This window comes from Talpa europaea (assembly GCF_964194135.1).
Source record: "Talpa europaea genome assembly, chromosome: 6".
NCBI classification, from domain to species: Eukaryota; Metazoa; Chordata; class Mammalia; order Eulipotyphla; family Talpidae; genus Talpa; species Talpa europaea.
The window spans coordinates 36,361,326-36,379,805 of record NC_140072.1 but is presented as its reverse complement, the minus strand read 5'-3'; positions in this window follow the sequence as shown (position 1 = coordinate 36,379,805).

The following is an 18,480-nucleotide window of genomic DNA, read 5'->3' as shown; positions in this document are numbered from 1 at the left end:
TAGAATGATGATATTTCTGAAAAGTTATCTGTAAAATGGAATTTTATGTATGAAACACTATATATAAATGCACTTCTGAATTTGAGGAGTTCCATTTGTTGATTATGTAATTATAAACTCAAAGAATCTTAATATTGTTAAGTCCAACAGTCTTAAAACAGGATTCAGGGAGAGAATATGATTATCTATTTCCATTTATTTTTGGCTAAACAAATGAAAAAGGAACTTAAGCTTAACTAATATTTAATACATAAAGTATCTCTCATGCTCTCACCCCGTTTGGATGTCAGCAGTCCAGGGGTATATATCCTCAGTCTACATTGACCAGTCAGACCCATCAGGATGAACACAAAGCTCTGAGCTGCAGATGTTAACCCTTTAGTTGCTATTTCTTAGAAAAATATAAAAGTCTAAGGGAAGAGTCAGATTGGTAGATATTCAGGGAGGCCCAGAACAGTGGCTATGACATGGAATGAGAGAGATTCGGTTTTCTTTTAACAACTCATATGGCAACACAATTGCATTCTTTTAAATATCAGTGCTTAGGAGTCCTGTAGGAGCCTCAAGGTAACTTGGCAAAACAAGGAGTTGGTCCATGTAGAGCCAGCGGCAGGGCAGTTCCACACCAGTGGTTGCCCAGCAGATCATTAGATAGTACAATTTATCTGAACTAGAGAAATAGATTCAGGAACTGGATGATGTCATTTGAAAATGTTTAACCAGCACAAAATGGACAAATGATTTGAATTATTTCTGTAAAGAAAGAAACCACTAATTTAAGATGCATCTGGTCAGACCAGCCTGTCTTGACTTTTTAGTGGAAGAACTGACAATTCCTGCTCTCGGAAGGACCCTTCTTCAATGCATCATGGCATTTCAAATGATTAAATGACAAGAGGTTGGCAAAAGAATGTCAATAAATAAATGATTGAGAATATTATTTAAAATCTGGGTTTCCATCTAATATCAGTAATGTTGAACTGCGCTCTAAATATGTACAGTATTTTAGATAATATAGAAAAACACATTCTGAGGAAGACATTTAAAAATACTAATTAAAAACAAAAACAATTCTTAGGCTCTGACAACAGACTGTGCTTACCAGAGGGGATGGAATGGGAGGGAGAAGGTTAGAGTGAGATGGTGACTGGACATTTGGCGATGAGCATGGTGTGATGTATAGAGTTGCTGAGGTGAGAAACTGTACACATGAAACCTGTACAGTATTGTAGACTAATGTTACCTCAAGAAAAAAGAAAAAGTAAAAAATAAAGCAAATGATTGTGTAAAACGTAGTTTAATATCACCATTTCAAGCTTTTAAAAATCCAAGTTTTAGAAACTCCAGTGAATAGAACTGGATTAATCTCATTTTTAAAGTTTAAATTTTGTTACTCTCTATCAACCTTGGTCCACTTCATCTAAATAATACCATTTCATATGCTATAAGAAACATGCATGATTCATGAGTATACATGAATTTATCACCCAAGGCAAGAACTAAAAGGTTATCAATAAATTACAGGTTTTTAAATTTCATATTTTTTACATGGGTCTATAGTCTACATAACATAGTAATATAGTAGTACTTTCCTTTTATTTTCCCACACCATTATTTTTATTTGTGGTAATATCAAGACATCTATTTACAAATTTTCTGATCTCTCATTAGCTGAAACTAACTAGGGATGTCTTGGAGAATCACTAGTTGTTTCTGTCCACTTTGGTAGATACAAGAAATGAATACACCAATTACTGGAACAGAGGGCAGCAAACTGCCCAACTGGAATCTGACGGGGACATCTGAATAGTCCCCCTGAGTGTCCAGGGGAGTGTTTATAAAAACCCCTGAGTTTTCAAAGGAAATTAATTTGAAAAACGTTGAACCAACAGTCATCATTAGTCAAATGTATTAACCACATAGACCTTTGGTCTAAGAAAGAAAGTTTCTTTTTTTAATACCCTCCCCTGAAATAATAGCACAATGTTGGCTTTCCCCTTTCCAAGAATTTGCCAAGCTTCAGTCTTCATGGAAAATCCTAATAATTCCCATAATATTTTGAGGTTTTGATGCTTACAATAATTAGCCCTAGACCTAAGCATTTAAAGCAAGTGCACATTTTTCAAACTTTAGGACAGAGAGGCTGTTACAGGATTTTCATCCAAAATAATGTCATACATGCCTGTTTTAGTGCAGGTGTACAGATGTGTGGGCTTGTGTGTTTGTGTGCGTGTGTATACCAGACTACGGGTGGCATAGTTCATCACACTTCATCAATACAACAAAACATCAAGGGCATGCATAGTGTCTGTTATACTTATTATTTGATCCTCATATTTAACAGATTAATGGCACATATTGAACACTAAATATATATTTATTGAGTCAAACAGTGAAAATAGAAAACCTTGCTTAGTTAAAAATGATCTTGAGTCATATATTTATATTGTATGCAGCTCCAAGCTTCCAAAAGCTTGACATCAAAACCCCTTCTCTTGCTCAGGAACCTCCAGTCTTCTGAGAGTTTCTGTCCTCTGTAATGTGTCTCTGGAAGGTATGCAGTCCTAGCCATGAGGTGGATCCTGGATAAAGACATGTTGGAGTCACTCTTGGTACCCTCTGCAGTATCTCTTCCTTTTTGACCTCTTACAATCTTATTTTCTTTCTTTGAAAGGCAGGAAGTAGGAGAGATTTTCCATTTTGCTTCATTATTCATATTTCCCATCAGCATATAAACATATCCAGCACAGTATCCATTCTAACAAAGAAAACAAAACCTCTCTGCTCAATTGAGGTTTCCTGTCCCCAGCTACAACCTCATTTTACTGATGCTTTTCCAAGTTAAAAAAAATACAAAACAAAAAAATTGGATTTTAAATCCAAAAGAAAATGTCTTCTTACCTCAAATTTTCTTTTTAATCCACTTCAATCATGTTTCAGTTTCCTACACCGGAAGCAGCTCTTATCCCGGGACCAGCCGGCCCCTGTTGCCACATGTCGTCACTTCTCACCTTTCCTTTCACTCGGTCACCTCAGCAGCAGCTGGCACCTTGGCCTTTTCCTTCGTCTCTCTTAGCTCGCCTCAGGATGTGACACTCCCTGGCTTTGCTGCTCTATAATTCATTTCCCCCAGTAAAGTCAGAGTGATTTTTAAATTCATGACTCATTCTCCTACCTCTTGTCTTCCTGCAGCTCACCATCATGCTTAGAATTATATCCAAATTCTTTGGCAGAGTTTACAAGTTCCACTGAGCCAGACCGTAACTCCTGCTTTATCTCCCACACCTCGTCCCAAGAACGACTTTCACCACTTGGATTCCTCACCACCTTTGAACACACCACCTTTGTTTTTTTGACCTTTGACCACAGCTATTCCCTTTTCCTAGAAAATCTTTCTCCAGATATTCCAATGACTTATTTATTTTTGCTATTCAGGATGAATCTTGAATGTCACCTTTTCCGTGACCTTGTCCAAAGGTCAGTCACACAATTAGAATTGATGAACTATCACCAGAAAAACAAACAAGTGGGCCTCCCCTGGTGGCGCAGCGGTTGAGCACTGGACTGAGAAGCTGCCCTCAGCCTCTGCAGCACCGGTTCGATCCCCATCGCCGGCGAGGGTCCCACATGGCGCGACAGACCTCTCCTGCCTTGCCTGCTGCTCCCCTCAGCAGTGTATTGCGTCAGTCTGCCTGTTCTGTTCCTCGCTCTGGCTCTGGTGAATTCTCTCACCCTCCTGTGCTTCTGACTGTACTCAGTGCTTGTATAAATAAATCTTTAAAAAAAGAAAAACAAACAAGCACATAAACTTCATATGCTGTCATTCTGTTTTCAGCACTTTTCAATAGGTAAGATTAATATTTTTAATCTTTTGCTCATTTGTCTTCCCCTACCAGGAACTCAGTGTCATGCCATGTGCTTGATGGACATTTTTGAAATGAATGACTGAAGTAAAAAAGGAGAGTATAAGTTCCATCTAGGTATTTTTAGTGGTATATGATTTTTAAAAAAATCTTATTTGGGAGACACCACAGATACATAGTGCCAAGACTGTTTTCCCAGCATAGATATAATTCTTTAATATTTTAAACAAGGAACTTAATTTCCAGAGAGCCTTTTGATTAGTCTCTGATAACTACTCTCGGGTCCAATCCAGCAGCACAATTCCCCAGAATCAGCAAATTTGTGTAAAATTTCACTGCCTTAACTATACCTGGAAATGCCTATTCAGGAAATTCAGCTGCAGTTTTTGGCATCACCATGACCATTCCCAATTTTTATTTTTCTTAGTCATCCAGTTAGGGGATTTTGCAGGGTAAGCAAGCATGAAATGGATTTTCCATAGTCATTTAGGAAAAACTCTGGTCTGGGAACACTCTGAGGAGTGGTGCCAAGTTTCTGATTTTCTCTTTAAAAAAATATTGATTTTAATTGTGTGAATACACCATAGGCAACTAATTTGTTACTAAAAATAATTATAATTATGACTCTTCCTTGGTAACTCCAGACAGTTTAAGATGTTTTATAGCAGCTGAGAATATCCTGGTACTAAATTGTCACAGCTCATCAAATGATTCTGGCTTCATTATTAGCCCTGACCCATTATTTTTCCAAAATAGAAATTAAGAAACTAAAAATTATTCAAGAAATATTTATATTAAATAATCTGTGAAAAACTAGAGGATGGGTCTTATCAGCCAAAATTAGAATTCAAATGCTATTTTAAAGTACATGTATATTTAGTACTACTTCCCTTCTTAAGTTCTTCTAAAACTATTGTCTTTTTCTTGCCCAGCAAGTTTGAAAATGGTTCAAATTTCACTGTCCTCCAGTGCTTCAACTCTACTAGAAAATTCAAAGGTGAGAGAGAGGAAGAAAAACACATTTCTTTTAAATGAAGAAAAGGAAAATAGACAAGTCAAAACCTGAATAGTATTAGCAAATTATTTTGAAAATATATGTATTAAAAGAGAATACTTAATTAATTATATAAATATAAAAAGAGACAAGTGTAGCCAGCAGGTTAACAATGAATATTTCAGAAGCTACTGCCTAAAAATGTTTCTTAATTATGTTCATTTACAGATATCTAAAAGAAAGGGTGTTAATGGGATAAAAGAATTTCAATACATAATATGAAGATGAATCAAAATGAATTGTGAATCAAAAAAAAGCGTGGATGCCATATAAATAGGTTGTAAACATTAGTCTCTTTTCCTCATATATATATACATATATATATATATATACAGATATAAAAAGTCCTCTTTGTTACTTCAGATTTTAAATGCTGTTTAATTGAGTCTTAGGCAAGGAAAGCTATGCTCCAATGGTATCCAATTTTATTTTTTGTATATTGATATTTACCTTTGAAACCTACAATTTATATCAGAGAATACTTTTAGTCAAATATCAGAAGGTAAGATTTTGTATGGAAAAAAAGAACAAACAACTTTTTAACATTTGAGCAAAGAAAGGACTAAGAAATCTATTCTGTGTTGGGGTATATCAATGGTGCAGTGTAGTTAACTGAAACTTGGGCATCTAGTCTCATATTTGCACGGAAGTTATAGACACTATATTAACATTGGTGATTATCTAAGGCCTTGAGCTATGGTCCAATGGAATTTACTTCCAATTGACCTTTCTGGAGATTCAATTTATATCTGAGCTTAAGTTAGAATCATAGACCCGTAGGACTGAATTTGACTTTAGAAATTACCAAGCACTACTCCCACCCACTCCATCTTGTAGTTAAATCTGTGTCTTAGGTAGTGCAAGTTACTGCAATGCTCACAGTGGCTCAGAGAATGAGCTTGTACAGATATTAGTGATGCTAATCCCAGGCCTTTCCTTGCCTCTTAGATAGATTTATCTGAATTTTTGACAAATGTTAGAAAAGTTCAGAATTCAGTTAAATGGACCACCATGCTGACTCAATAGTCAAGGTAGACTAAGAAATTCATGTCTTAAGCTATATGGGATATCTTGTGGTTAGTGCATAAAACTACACAAAACAAAACCCAGTTATGAATGCCTAATCTGGTTTCTAATCTTTATTAATATTTCATAGAAGATACTAAAAAAATTTCATTCTATAAATAGAAAACAATTGCAGATTAGAGATTGATGTTTAGCAATGAAGAAGAAAACCAATCCCACATAACTTTATTTTTAGTAAAATTTTATCTAAGAAATAGATATTATGGTTTTGGAAATGTCAACTTCAACAAATACCCATGAGTGAATTGCCTCAGATATCAGTTAAATACTTTGTCTGATTGTTTCTGAGGGTAATTCCAACTATTTACTCCATGGAAAGTATTTATGCAGTATATTTTTTTGGGGGGTGGGGTGGGGTGGTTGTCTGGTCAAGTCAATTTTTTCAACATAAAATATAAAAAAACACAAGTGTAGTAAATCTTGTGTTTGCAGGCCTCTCCATTTAGCTCCTGCCTATTTCTTCCTTTCTAGAGAACGCCAGTCTGTTGGGATCTCTATTTTTCTCCCTCAGCTACAAATTTCAGTAATTCAGTCATGGGCATCCACTCCCTTCCACAATTAAATTTGGGAGTGGCTGTGTCAGAACTCAGAATGAATGGTGAGGGGGGAATATGATGAGTCATATCCAAGAGAGGATTCCTTCATATGCAAAGAGTGGTGAGGAAGAGATTAATTGCTCTTATTGGACACCATCACATGCAAATGTCACAGTGATAGAAAACACTTTGGGACCATGAGGCAGCCAACTTAAGAAAGGCAGTGAAAGCAGCAAAGACAGTGAGTTTTGGATCTCTGTGATATCACTCTATGGTTTAATCAGTCATTTCACTGTGGTGCCTGAGTCTTCTTATAACATAAGATGATACCATTTTCCTCATTGTTTAAGACAGCAAATTGAGGGTTTTCTGTTGCTTTCTGCAGAAAGAGTCCTAATGGATATACAAAAATTTAGAAATAGCTTTTTACTGATATTTTCCTGAGATGGTGACCCCTATCAAGGACTTCTACTTCAGCGATATATTTCTCTCACTAAAGATGCTCCAAAGAATACATAGTTGGCTAGATTACTATCCCCAGTAATGGAATATTCAAAACTTAATCAGTTTTCAGTTCAAGGAAATAACCGCTAATAAAAAAAAAAACGCTTTTGGATCATTTCACGAGGCAGAGTACTTTACTCCATATGGCATCCTGCACGTCCATATGGCTTCAGGAATTAGAGAGGTATATTTGTCAAAATATTCAATCAATTGCAGCCCTTAAAGTTGATAATGTTATGTGTTTGGAGCATACACCATCTCTTGAATATGGGGGAAAGTCAAAGGAGCAAATGCCAGCCAAGGGAAAATCATAGTGAATCATATTCAGAGGGAGAGAAAAGAAAGAAAAGAGATCTACACTGCTGTAATTTAATCTAAATCCTGTGAAGGATATTGACTCTATGCTGCAATAACCTAGTCACAGGTAAAAGCAGTGTGTAGTAAGGTTTATTCAAATTGGAATGGGGCAGGAAATTCTGATTATTTTACATTTCAATTGATGTAATTTCAGAATTTCAACTATAAGGCATTTCCCTTGATGAAAAGGATTGTAATAAGCAAAACTGCACCTTCAAAATATTTCATGCTTTATAAAAAAATTATGTTCTGTACCATCTACCCTACCCACCTCACTTCAAAATTTGGTTTTAACTCTTTCTATATTTTGGCTGCCTGACTGATTTGAGAATAATTCTGCAAAGCAGGCTTTCCATAGAAAGAGATGTAGTAGCTGCCCACATGGAGCATACCTCTCCATGGGCATTTTCCATTTTAACACTGTGTTTTCTGGTCTCACAGCATTCAGGGGAGGCTGGCTCAGAAGGGCAGGTAAAGTCTCCTGGGCAACAGGTGTTTTTGAATGGAAAAAAAAAATAAAAGGAAGAAAGCAAAAAAGAGGAGGAGCTAGAGTTCGAGTTCAGTGAAATTCTCCCAAGAGACTGAAGATGGGACATGCAAGTTTCTAATGTTGTATAGAAGAGAGACTTAACTACCACCAGAGGAACAAGATTGGTTCTCCTGAAGAAAAAATTAGAGTCTAGTAGATTCATCAAGAGATAGGCAGAAAAGTCCATCAGGACCACAAAGCACAAAGAGACCATTTTCTGAAATGCATTTCATTTTAAAGTAACTACTCTCCTATCAGAATGCAGAATATGTCCGATATGATAGGTAAGAAAATTGACAAGCATGTGTGTGTGTGTGTGTGTGTGTGTTATGCAAAAGCATTTATAAATGAATGGATTCAAAGTATGTTTTACTTCATCAAAGAATTATCATTCAGATATTGGAGCAAAACTTGAATGACATAAATGTTAACCAATTCTCTTCATTTCTATCAATATCCCTATTTCACATTCCTTAAAACCCCAGGAGTCCTTATCTCTGGTATTCGACTTAGACACAATTAGCAAGGCAGTGCCTTTTGTACAACATGATGAAGCTACAATAGCTTGAACTGCTGCAGGCCTGAACCTATGAGAAAACAAGGGACAGATTGCGTAGTCTTTAGTCTAATGAACCTGTCCTACAACACCTGGACTGATAGTCATCTCATCATCTGATGTCTGTGCATCAAAGAATTTAGATAAAAGTTGTGGCTGCCATAAGTTCATGCCACAGTCAGAGCAAATTCAGAGCAGGGCAGTGCCTCCCTGTGCTCAACAAGAGCCTGGAGTCTATCTGGTGCTCAGACGTGGTTGCAGGCATGGACCAAAAGAACCACAGACAATCCAGCCCCAATGCTTATTCTGTTCAAATTCGCCCCTCTCCATCTACACTTTCCTGATATTCCCAGATATCTCAAGTTATGAGTTTCTTCTTCTGGGAAACTCTAGCTCTGTATAATTTTATGTTTAATCATATTCTTTAAGTTTTTCTTCTTTTGTCTCTCTCTAGAGTTGCAAGCTTCTTGAAGCAAGAGTCCATGCCTTATTTCTCTTAGTTTCATTGTCTTCGATGCTTAGCATGGTGCTGAGGATTTGTGAAACTGATCAGTTTGGAAGTACAGAAAGGGGATTTCTATAAAGCACTGGAGAAGGACAGCCCCCAGTTTATGCTGACCCCTTGCTTTGTGTGAGCACGCACTGATATAAGGCAGAATCACATCACATTTATCCACAATTACATCATTGACTTTCTTTGTAGGGTAGCTCTAATAGAGTAGACTTAGCAAGAATTTGGAATAAAAAAAATCTGGGTTCAAAATATGACTCAATTATAATCTCCTGGCTTGTAATGTCCAGCATCTCTTTCTCTTTGTTTCTTCATTAGTAAAATAGGAATAATGCAACTTTTTTGCATATTTAGGGAGTATCGAAAGAAGTAATGCATTGAACAGCATGTAGCGTGTCTAGACAGAGTGGACTTTACCTTGATTCTCTTTCAGTGCTAGTCCAGCAAATTATTTTATTTACTTCTTATTTCTCCCTGGAACTAACTCATCTATTGATGCTCTGTTTTAGAAAATATTCGTAAAGGGAGTTCCTATAGTAATGTCAAGGGAGCCAAATACTCAGAGGACCTGGATCCCTGTGGGGGAAAAACAAGAACAAGAGGGGAGTTCATACCCCTTCTACTTAGTTACAGAACATTTCACCACCCCAGAAGAAAATCCTATACCCATTAATCCTTATAATTCCTCTCTAATCTCATTGTTATTTGCCTTTATGGATTTATCTGTTCTGGATATTTCATATAAGTGGAATCAAACAACATACAGTGGTTTATATCTGTTTTATTTAGCAAGATATTTTTGAAATTCATCCACCCTGTAAAGTGTTTCAGTACATCAACCTTCTTATAGCTTTGATGAAGGCTTTCTTCTGGTCAGAGACTGCGAAGGTCTTGCTGTATCCTTATGTGGTGCAAAAGGACAGGGAGCTCTGTGGAAACTCCTTTATAAGAACCTTAATCCCATTCATGGTGACTCTATCCTCCTGACCTATGTGTATCCCATAGGCCCCATGCCCTTATGCCATCATCTTCAGTTGTTAGGCTTGCTCAACCAAAGTAACACTACACAGTTCCATTTACTGTAAATTCTAGAAAAGGCAAAACTATCAGCTCTAGGTTGCAGATGGTGGTTGGGGAGAAAATTAATTCAAAGGCATCATAAGGAAACTCTTCAATGGTAATGAAACCACTGTATAACTTGATAGAAATGATGGTCATATGACTATAAGCAACTGCCAAAATTCATCAAATTGGTATACTTAATGGGGGGTGAATTTTATTATGCATTATTTATACCTCAATAAAGTTAAAAATAAAGGACTAATTTCAATAACAGAAAGCTATAAACATGAATGCATTTAGTAAAGATCTTTATAAATAAAACACTGTTGAAAACAATAATTTATAATAATATTTTATTGTTTTTGTTCTGCAATCTTTGAATTAATTTTATCTTTTATTGACATATTTATGAATATAAGTCAAAATGTCTTAGATAGCATGAAGCAGTCCCAAAGAAAGCCTAATAATTATTTAAATTTTTGAAATACTATTACCAGGAGCTCTCATTTTTACTCATTCAGTAATGAGCAGGGTCATGAAAACTCTTATTGGCACATGACTATGTCACAGCACTTTGAAAGAGCAATATGGACAGTACTTTTTGCCTCTTTCATGTCACCCACAAAGGGTAGTGCCACATCATGAAAAGAACTGCCCACTTTGAGTTTTAATTGGAACAGTGCCCCTCTCTACAGTGACTCAAATGATCATTTGAAATGTGGCAGGGCTATGAGTTTGCACCACAGCCACTACTTTTGTGATACATTAAAAGGTGTAATCTAACTGAAATGTAAATCACTGTTCTTGAAAACAAATTACCAATGGAGATAGCAGGGCTGGAGAGCGGCTTTCAGCTTCAGAGGGCCCATCCAAGACCTATTTCTTTCAGGTCCAAATTGCAGCCACACTGTTATCACAGGTAATAGGGGGGTGCTGAGGCATGCTGATTATAAGGTGGTAGTAAACAATGCTTTTAAATGTAGTGCCTGAATAAAGAACACACAACATTAATCACCTGAATCCAAAAGACTCACAGGAGGGAAGAACGGCTTCCCTAGGTGCAGTGGCCCTGACCCCTGTCGATGGCCAACACAAGGGTCCCTTGTTAGAACACAATTTCTTGTTCCTTGATAATCACCAACAAATTATGTCAAATTCCAATTGTTAGTCTACTGGGAAAAAGAAAAAAAAATGGTGAAATTTGTTTTGTTCATGATTATGATTATTATCACTATTTTAGAAGTGAGGTTTGAGGTTTTTAGGATTAAAGAGGAAAGAGTATCTAAACAAAAGCCTCTTATTTTGATTTCTCTTTTCCTTGATAAAAGTTGGTAAGGACTGGCGCATGAAATCACAGGTCTCAACCCGGGATGGAAAGGTGCCTAAAATTTCTCACTTTTGGCTGCCAGATCTGGTTAAGCCAATGAATCAGCTCAGTTGGTGAAATTCTCACCTCCGAATGCCAGGCCTGAGCTTACCACTGACTAGTGTTTAGGTCTGATAGGCATTTAGGCAACTGATTGAAATAAGTCAAGAATCTTTGTTGGTTGGCTTAGGTTTATTTTTTCTGGAATTGCTTTTATAATATGTACACCATTTAGTCCACATCAAATTGAAAAAAAAATTATTTCTCCATATTTAAATAGACCCTGAGATAGAGGTGGTTATTCTATACTCACTTGCTGGATCAACTATTTCAAAAATTTCTGGAAAAATCTCTTCCCTCTACTTCTCAAGAACTTTAAGCAGGTGGCTCTGTTAAGTTCACCCCAACTCAGTTATTCCCAGAGTTTTTCCATCTTTTAAATCTATTCATCCTAAAATAGTCTATCAAATTGCTTATCTTAGTGCTATTGACTATTCTGCCGTCTATTCTTGCATCCATTAAACAATCATTTATTGAAAAGTGCATGCCTTGTCATATGAATAGAAATTGACATGAATAAATCATTGACCAAATTTTTATTTTTTTATGTCACCATTTTCATTCTTTTTTTAAAATAAATTTTATTTTTATATTCCCCGTATAATTGCAACCCCCTTATTTTGACCCCAATCCCTCCCCTCCCCGCCCCCCACACCCCATAGAGTGTCTCTGGTTCATAGTTTTTTGTTGATTTTGATTTTCATTTTCTTATAGTTACTCATTTTCCTGGTCCCTTATTTAAGTATTCTAGATTCCTGCTATGAGTGAGACCATCCAGTATTTTTCTTTTTCTTTCTGGCTTATTTCGCTGAGCATGATCCCTTCCAGCTCCATCCATGTTGCTGCAAATTGCATGTGTTTATCTTTTTTGAATGCTGAGTAATATTCTATTGTGTATATGTACCACATCCTCTTGATCCAGTCATCTATTTTTGGGCATTTGGGCTGTTTCCAAAGCTTAGCTATTGTAAACAGTGCTGCTATAAACATAGGGGTGCAGGTGCTCTTTGGAATTGATGTTTCTGTGTCCTTTGGGTAAATACCTAGGAGTGGAATTGCTGGATCATATGGAAGCTCTATGTTAAGTAGGTCCAGAAATCTCCACACAGCTCTCCATAGTGGTTGGACCAGTTTGCACTCCCACCAGCAGTGTAGGAGAGTTCCTTTTTCTCCACATCCTCGCCAACATTTGTTGTTGCTAGTTTTTTTAATGTGTGCCATTCTTACTGGTCTAAGATGTTATCTCATGGTAGTTTTTTTTTTTTTTTTTTTTTTTAAGATTTATTTATTTATTTATACAAGCACTGGGTACAGTCAGAAGCGCGGGAGGGTGAGAGAATTCACCAGAGTCAGAGCGGGGAGCAGAGCAGGCAGAGGGACCGAAGTACACTGCTGAGGGGAGCAGCGGGCGGCAGGAGAGGTCTGCGCGCCATGTGGGACCCTCCTCTGGTGGCCGGGGAGCAGCCAGGGATCGAACCGGCATTGCAGAGGCTGCGGGCAGCTTCGCAACCCAGCGCTCAACCACTGCGCCACCGGGGAGGCCCTCTCATGGTAGTTTTGATTTGCATTTCCCTGGTTACAAGTGATGTTGAACATTTTTTCATATGCCTGTTGGCCATTTGCATTTCCTCTTCAGAGAAGTTTCTTTTTAGCTCTTCTGCCCATTTTTTGACAGGATTATTTTCTTTGTTGTTGTTGAGTCTCATCAGCTCTTTGTAGATTTTTGTGATCAGTCCTTTATCATTAGTGTTGGGTGCAAAAATGTTCTCCCAGTTGGTGGGTTTTCTCTTTGTTTTGGTTATTGTCTCTTTTGCTGTGCAGAAGCTCTTTAATTTGATGTAGTCCCAGCTGTTTATCTTTGCCTTCACTATCACTGCTTTGGGTGATGTGTCTGTAAAGATGTCTTTGATGTGCATATCACGTAGTATTTCACCTATATTTCCTTCTATGTATTTTATGGTTTCAGGTCTTATGTCTAGTTCTTTAATCCATTTTGAGTTGATTTTTGTGTATGGTGTGAGGTAGTGGTCAAGCTTCATTCTTTTGCATGTTGCGACCCAGTTTTCCCAGCACCATTTATTGAACAAACTTTCTTTGCTCCCATGCATAGTCTTTGCTCCTTTGTCAAAGATTAGTTGACCATAAATCTGTGGGTTTATTTCTGGATTTTCTTTTTTTTTTTTTTAAAGATTTATTTATTTATTTATTTATTTGTTTATTTATACAAGCACTGGGTACAGTCAGAAGCATGGGAGGGTGAGAGAATTCACCAGAGCCAGAGCGGGGAGCAGAGCAGGCAGAAGGACCAAAGTACACTGCTGAGGGGAGCAGCGGGCGGCAGGAGAGGTCTGCGCGCCATGTGGGACCCTCCTCCGGAGGCCGGGGAGCAGACGGGGATCGAACCGGCACTGCAGAGGCCGCGGGCAGCTTCTCAACCCAGCGCTCAACCGCTGTGCCACCGGGGAGGCCCTATTTCTGGATTTTCTATTTGATTCCATTTGACCAAATTTTTAAATCATGATCTAAAGGACAGGTTGCAGAAGAAACAAAATCTTAGCCTATTGCAACAAGCATTGCCACAAACAAATGTAGTGGTAACAATTTATATACAGAATAATAGTGTATTAAGTATAACATCCCTGTATCTGGGATTTCATTGCAGTTACTTCAATAGGTCACTGCTTGTTTCACTGAAAGTTTATCCCCACAGTAACATTCCTGAGAGCACATCACCCCTGAGGTTAGCAATATGGGTGATCAGTGTATGATATCAAGTTCTCTACTTAGAACAAACACTTAGCAGTTTTGAAGATATATCAAAAGCATCTAAAATAACCAAACTTGAAGTGAATGACTTTAGATCACATGGGGCCCTACTCATAAACAAGAGGCACAACTGTGCTCCTTGAACTATCTGAGGATAGCAGTGGGGGCTTTGATGGGAACTGCCTAACAAAGCTACTGAAACATCTGGAAAGGAGGGAGGGCGAGAGGGAGAGAGGGTGGGAGGGAAAAATGGAGGATGGGATGAGAGAAATTGTCAGAATCTCAACTCCAAAATTACTATCTTAGAACTTATCTTCCTGAATCTAAGTTTCTAGGATTGATTAGAAGAGACTGAGTTATATTATTTCTTAGAATCTATCTATTCCAACACACAATTATCTATAAAATTTCTGCAAGTTTCTTTTTTTTTTAAAGATTTATTTATTATTATACAGGCACTGGATACAGTCAGAAGCGCAGGAGGGTGAAAGAATTCACCAGAGCCAGAGCGTGGAACAGAACAGGCAGACTGATGAAACACACTGCTGAGGGGAGCAGTGGGCACAGCAGGAGAGGTCTGTTGTGCCATGTGGGACCCTCGCCAGGGGCTGGGGATCGAACCAGCACTGCAAAGGCTGCGGGCAGCTTCGCAGCCCAGCGCTCAACCACTGTGCCACCAGGGGAGGTCCAAGTTTCTATCAATATTAACAACATTGTTTTTATGAGAATTGAAAACATAGCTATGTCTTAGATGAAGATGTTATATCAATATCATTCATCTATTATTATCTATTATCTATATCTATCCATCTATCTATCATTTATCAGATTTTAAATACATGCACTTCCCAGATGAGTGTACATTTTGCTATATGTGTTTGTTCTTAGTGAATAACATTAATAGCCTATGTCTTTAGTTTCTTTAACATATATATATATTTTTTTCTTTCCTTGTGATATAAACTTTGTTGATTATATTCTTCATTAGAGTAGTTTTGATTTTGTAGTTCTAGTCTTACTGTGTGTAACCTGGGAGAGAAATGGTATGAGATAAGATATGATTAGATTTCCTCCCAATGTATTTTGTTTCATATTATAAAATAAATATGGCATATGTACTATACTATCTATGGTTCTATCTACCCAGTTGAGGGTACTCTGTCTGTCTCTCTGTGGTTTATTTGGATGAGTAATTTTATTTTTAGAAATATAATATTTTTATAAAAATACGTATCTAACTGCTGCAAGTTGACTGTCTCAATGATGAGTTGTTCAAGCTTACTTGTGAAAATGAAAAGGGATCTATTTTAAAATATGCATGGGTGACAGGTATTAACCAGGGGCCATCCTAGGCAAACTATACAGGTAGTCATCTTATAAGATGCTGAGGTATATGAGGTAGAAAATTGCAAGTGTTTTAGTAGGCAAAAATCTTTCTACTCATACACTCTGGTGTGTTCTAATTTGGGGGATTTATGTCACTTAGGAATGGAGACTGAGTAGTTTTAGAGAATTCCACTAAATTGTAGTTTCAAATGTAGGAATAAAATCAATTTCTTTCATAAATACAATCTGACTTTAGAGATAATCATCATTGAATACATAATTTTACCTTTCATTTTACAATCTGCCTGACTTTCCAAATGAGAATATAAGTGAAAGACTAGTTTAAAATGTTTAATTCAACATTTTAAGTATAATCAAACCTAACAATAAAAAAACCCTGAGCCTTCATGCTGTCTACATACTATTTAAAATATCTAATAATCTTAAGATTAGGCCCATTTGCTATCTATCTATCTATCTATCTATCTATCTATCTATCTATCTATCTATCAAAGATTTAGTTTAAAATGCAAAAATGTTTTGGAATATATTATCCAAATATTACTTTTATCCTCAAAAGTAACCATTTCCCCCTTCTCATGACCTAAGATCTTTGAAAAGTATCAAGTTTGTCTTGTACTGATCAAAGTATTCAATAATGTACACAAATGAAAGGTAGCTTCTATTTCATTACAAATTCAATTCAATCACAAAGGCATCCAGCAGTACAAATTTGTAACAAATTGGGCAATTCAAGAAGATATATTAATGAATGCTATGAAACACAGGGGTCGTTTGTGTAAATGGAGTTGAAAAATACACCTGTTGTTTTCAGCCAGTGATAATAATCATATATCGAGGCCATAGGATAAGGCCTGCTTTCTTGGTTTATGCCCATTAGGAAACAACCCTTCATTGTTACTGAGCATGTGGAGAGGACTTGAAAATGGCAGGGCCTACAGGAAACGAAGCTTCAGCAATCATTAGTGCAACCCTATACTCAGACAGGTGCCACTTTTAGACATTTTAATTGATCTCATTTGTTAGTTATACCTGTAAATCACACTGTTATCATCCCCAAACAAGGAATGGAAACGAGAAATTGTCACAGACTAAAGAGAACAGACCAAGTCCCCAAATGGACCAGCCATATAGATTTACTAGCTTAGTTTCACAACAGTACATTAGATTGAAATTAGATACCTGGAAAAATACAAATTACATGAGGCCTCTTGTTTCTTTATATCACATTGACAGAAAACAAGGTTTAATATTCTACTATAGCCAAGGCTGCATATCATGTACTAAGATGTGTGAGTGAGTGTGTGCGTGTGTGTGTGTGTGTAATAGAAAGGAACTCATGAGGTCGTGAAAGGGCCTCTGTTTTGGTACAGTAAACAGGACTGCGATACAGTAAATATAATGCTTTTCGAAAGTCTTGTTATAAAGTACCCGTGTGCATCTTGTTACAATACTCCCCAGTATCTGAATGATGGGAAGATATAGACCAAGAATATCAGTAGATTGAGAATAAAGAGGCATTCAAAGGTTGTGGATTTCAAGGGTGTCCCAGCCTGGGTGGTGGTGTGATGGGGGTGGTTCTGCTTTTCTGTTTCTTATGAATCACCCAGGAATACATAATGCTCATAGGATACCTGCAGGAGAATACTGCTAGGAGTGCTTTAGGATTCAGGATAAATTCAGAAAACTGTTCATTGCCAAAGAAATCCAGCAATTTATTCAACCTAAAACCAAAACTATTCTGTGTTTTCAAACCTATACACATTTTTAGGTTTAACATAATCACAGCAACAGGGCTGACTAGACACTGCAGCCGTCATTGCAGATAAACTACCACTAGCATCCCAGCAAAGCATTTAGGCTCTGAACTTCTGCAGGCTGGGACTTTGGTTAACTGGACTTTGGTTGAATAAGCCAAATCAGTAGTTTCAACTCAACGAATTTCTATGTGAAACATAGTCAATTTTTCATCTGCATTTTAAGAATTGTAGTTAACATAATTAAATCTGTTACATTATTAAATGTTTTAAAGTATTTTGTTTTGATCACACTTAACAGTGACTATCACATAGGAAAAATGTCATTGAAACTGGCATATGAAAAATGGCTAAATTTGTGCCAAGTAAAAGTCACACAAAAGATGTTCTTTTGATCAAATCTGAACTTTCAATTATCACCTTATCATGTTTTCATTTGTCTCTTTATTCCCTAGTTTAAGTAGCAAAGTGTTCTATTTGACTTTTGAAGTGTTCCATTATTTAAAATAAGCTAACTGTATTTACAAATGAGATATGAAAAGCATATAAACATTCAGAAAATATAATTACAAAATAATAAAAGACTGTGAGGTGAGAAGCTGTGGCAGATGCTATTGCTTAAAATGTGTGAAAAATATACTAATAGACATTCTTTAAATCAATGATCCTTAACCTTGTGGGGGCATGAGACTCTAACAATCATATTTACCACTTTCCCAAAAAGTGATATCAACATGTTTCATTCCAAGTGATTTTGCATCTGGTAATAGATTCCCTTTACATTCAGATTATTAAACCAAGCTTCACTCTTGTCTTGCATGATCAATTTATTGGACTTTTTCTGAAAGATTTCCAAATTAGTCAGCAGTGTATAGATGAACCAAAATTAAATTTTACTCTGCTCAAATGTAAATTTCAATAAGAAGGTTGCTATTGTTTAGTTGGAAACTGTCTTATTTGGAAATTAAGGGTTTAATAATACAGTGATCTTTACCATCAGAATAATTTAGAGGGTTTGCTCTGGCAGTAACAAGTGTTGAAACAGCTCAGATGTAAGGTTCTGGAGTAGCCAACAGAATCAAATCTCCCCTAACTTACATGGACAGATTAGTTTGTGCAAAGAACA